Source organism: Monopterus albus, unplaced genomic scaffold, assembly GCF_001952655.1.
Source record: "Monopterus albus unplaced genomic scaffold, M_albus_1.0 scaffold40.1, whole genome shotgun sequence".
NCBI lineage: Eukaryota > Metazoa > Chordata > Actinopteri > Synbranchiformes > Synbranchidae > Monopterus > Monopterus albus.
The window spans coordinates 4,103,801-4,107,772 of record NW_018127920.1 but is presented as its reverse complement, the minus strand read 5'-3'; the positions used below and the strand labels follow the sequence as shown (position 1 = coordinate 4,107,772).

General features: G+C 40.5%; 1 long non-coding RNA gene across 1 annotated transcript in view; it reads right to left on the bottom strand.

The window, feature by feature from the left end:
- Positions 1–2,500, bottom strand: part of LOC109959647 (uncharacterized) — a 12,526-nt gene extending 10,026 nt beyond the window's left edge. The window contains exons 1-2 of the long non-coding RNA XR_002274865.1: positions 2,457–2,500; positions 2,139–2,310 (exon numbers count right to left, since the gene is read on the bottom strand). This is a non-coding gene — a long non-coding RNA (uncharacterized LOC109959647). The remainder of the gene's footprint in view (positions 1–2,138; positions 2,311–2,456) is intronic.
- Between the last annotated feature and the right edge of the window lie 1,472 nt (positions 2,501–3,972).

Genomic DNA, 3,972 nt, shown 5'->3' with positions numbered 1-3,972 from the left:
AACAACATCTGAGATCTCTGTCCAGAAGAGTGCAGTCCTAGGAACAGCTAAGATACTGCGCAGGACCCTAAAGCTCCCAGGCCTCTGGTAGAGGACCTGAGCTTGAAGGAAGGAATACAAGACCAGCCCAAAGTCGGGGGCGAGTTTCAAAGTTCAAAGTGTTTATTTTGTCATATGCACAGTTAGGAAGCGTGTTTCTCTGTACAATGAAATTCTTACTTTGCCATCCACATGAATGCCACAAAATACAAATGAAATATAAAGTAGATAAATAAGTAACACAAAATCTAAGGCACTTTAAGCAGCAACAGATGCAGCAATATAATAAAAAATATACAAGAATATAACAATGTATGCTGCATGGGAGCAGCATGTGCAGCAAGTCACAGTGCAATTATGCATGTAACACAAATAAGAACACAAAATCTAAGACACTTTAAGCAGCAACAAATGCAGCAATATAATAAAAGAATATAACAGAGAATGTATGCTGCATGGGAGCAGCATGTGCAGCAGTCAACAGTCATTGTGCAATTATGCATGTGCAAACTGAGAATGTAAACAGTACATCACGTATTTCCTGGTAATAAAATCCTCAGCTGTTTAGGAGTCTGATGGCAGAGGGAAAGAAAGAGTTTTTCAGTCTAGAGGTCCTGCATTTCACACTTCTGAACCTCCGGCCAGAGGGTAGGGAGGTGAACAGTCCATGCTGAGGGTGGGTGGGATCTTTGAGGATGGAGGCAGCTTTCCTATGCACCCTGTGATGGTAAATGCTCTGCAGAGAGGGCAGTGGAGTCCTGGTGATCTTCTCCGCAGTCTTTACCACTCTCAGCAGGTGCTTGCGGTCCATAGCAGTAGTGCTGCCATACCAGACAGTGATGCAGCTGGTCAAGATGCTCTTGACGATGCAGCTGTAGAAGGATCCTAGGCGACATGCCAAACCTTCTCAGCCTCCTAGGGAAGTACAGCCATCGTTGGGCCTGCTTGACCAGCTGTGTAGTGTTATGTGTCCAGGTGAGGTCCTCACTGATGTGGATGCCCAGGTATTTGAAGATGCTCACCCTCTCCACTTCAAGCCCCCGGATGAACAGCGGCCAATGAGATCACACACACACACACACACACACACACACACACAGAGAAGTATTTGTTCTGAGTTTGTCACACCGCAGGAAGATGTGTTATTAACCACCCAGCCAAAATTAAAAAGATCACCAAATATGTCAAATTAGTTTTCAAAATCAAAATAATAAAAAACATAAGGAGCATTCTCTGCTCTGAAACTCTGGGGACATGTTGGGTGAAGACACAAACAGTTAGGTCTCTGTCTTAACAGAAAACATATCAAATCACGGAAATGTGCCACCTGTTCTCATCATGGAAGTATTAAGGGAGAAAATGTAGCCCCACTCATTTTAAGAAATTATTTTCCAGGACATTTTCAATTTCATAAGGCTGTGATGCCAAATGGGGATCACATCCTAGACTAATAAGTTCCTTTGTGTGGATCATATGTATTAATCTATGATGATACTTTATTTATTTATTTAACTGGTCCTTAGGTGCTTTATGACCAGTTGATTATTGATGACTGCCACTTTCACAAACACACACCCAGGTGTGAATTTGTGATAAATGGTGTAACCCCTTTGCCACCCGGCTCGTTATAGCAAGGGAACAGCTACTCAGTGCATACCCCTCTAAACTCAAGAAAAACAGATTGGCAAAAGAGACATTCCAATGTAAGAAACTATGTTTAGGGTTCAGTATGATCCTCACCTTTTTAACATCAATTAGAGAGGTCCCAGAAATGATATTAATTTAAATAACTCAAAATGGGCACTTTAGTCACCAATAACTCACGAAAAATCCCTCCAGGGACTGTTTCACAATGCAGACAAACAAACACACATCGGATGCAGTTCAAGGTTGTGTATTAACGAAAAGCACAGGTCACAGGTTTATCCAATCAAACAACAAATAATATTTTAAACCCTTGGAAATAATGTTTTCACCACACAGTCAACCTGGGTGCACCCTTAGAGTTTTGTGCTAGCTTGAGTTGGCGCGCATTGGAGCTCATGTCCACTTAAAACTCATTCCAGTAATCCTACCAGTTTGGAGAAAAATTCTCTTACCCTTCAGGGAACACAAGACGTCTGCTCACGGAATCCCCACTGCGCTGTCGTCCTCCCACGCAGGTTAGTGCTGGATCTCCCTCGGCAACACCGTCTGCTCCCGTGCGACTCAAGGTAATCCACTCCAGACACGAGGGAGCTAGCTTCAGCCTAGCTTAGCCCTCAGCTCCTTCTTTAGGAAAAACACAATTTAACTCGCAACGAGGTGGCTCTCGAATTATTCTGCGATCCGTGTGAGCAAAGAGCAGTTGACCCAGATTGCTGAAGGTCGATTCTGACCCCCTTTTCTCTGCTTTAAAACTTTTTATGAAGCCTTACCCTCTGTGTGCAATTGTGTGACTTGTCCAGTTCTCCTTTTTTTTTTTTTGGCGCCCCGTTCCTCTCTCTTACTCCCTATTTCCGGTTGTCTTTTCTTTGTGGCACATTTAAACATCATGAAATAACAGGAAATGAAATATCTGGGTTTTTTCTTTCAAACTATTAATTCCTCTACACTCATATAAACAGTTAATTCCATGCAAAAGCATATTTTAACTTTTACAACAGAACTATGAAATCAACTAATGTCCACCACATAATGAAACATAGTAAACACCTTAATGCATCACTATAACATGAAACACATTCTTGTAAGTAAAAGAAAAACAAAATATTCTGATCGACTGAATAATCCGATTATTACAATGGATTTGTGCAGGTTTATTGGCAACAGACAATGCACATAGCAATATCCTCTAGAAGCCCTACAGAAGATGGGTTTCATGTTCATGAGTTAAGATTTGACTTGTTATATCTTCAAAAGGAGTACTGACCCTCAAACCTACCACTGTCAGAAACACTCTTGGCATAGTCCTGCAGAATGTCTATTTCTTTTATTAATTGTATTATGTTAAAAAGCTAGCCAACTAATGACAAACAATGATTCTGCAAGTGGTGAAGCAATACATCTCATATTTAAAGCTAAAACTCATTACTAGAATTTACAGTTACAAGTTATTAATGTTTGCATTTCAACTATAAAGCTACTTACATTTCTTGGTTGTCTATGTTCCATTGTGATTTTATCTGCCCAGTTCATTTTATTCACACCATCTTCACCAAAATGATGTGACGTGGGGAATTTAAAGGCTAGTGGCTGAGGGTATTCAGAACATACACAAACATTAATAAAAACAGGCCATAAACCCTTGCCAAGTTTATCTCATACATTGCTCTAATTTCAGCTGCCAGTTCATACTAAGATCTGACAGTTTGCTCTCAGCAATAGGAAAATACAAAAATGTGAAAAAAAATTTCCAGGATGATGAAGTGTTTTTCCAGGACTGTACAGTTTATCTCAATTCCCATGACTCTTCCATGACTGGAAAGCTGGTTTTAAAAATACCAGACTTTCCAGGCTTTCTAGGACATGTGGGAACCCCATGTAGGAAAGATGCCTTTGTGGGGTGAAGACATTGCTAGCTTGCTAGCAAATTGTAGGCTGTAGAAGGTGTTGTAACTCACGATCAAACAGGAGTTTCTCTGCCAGTCAGCATGTCATTGCTAGGCCATATAAACACCCTGGCAGCATTAGCTATATGTTTAAAATAACCACCATCCTGCACTGCCCTGAAATTGGCAGAATATATAAAAAGGAGGCTACAGTTGCTTCATTCATTGTGGATGTGAATACAGTCAAACTGCTTAAAGTCAGTGCTTTAATCTCATTCAATTTAATTTTAAGTAAAATAATCTACAGAACCAAACAGCTAAAATGTGTTCCTGCCAAAAATGATAGACTGTATTGTACAGTAGGTTGTCTGCTGACCTGTTTCCAGTTTCAGCTTGATTGTTA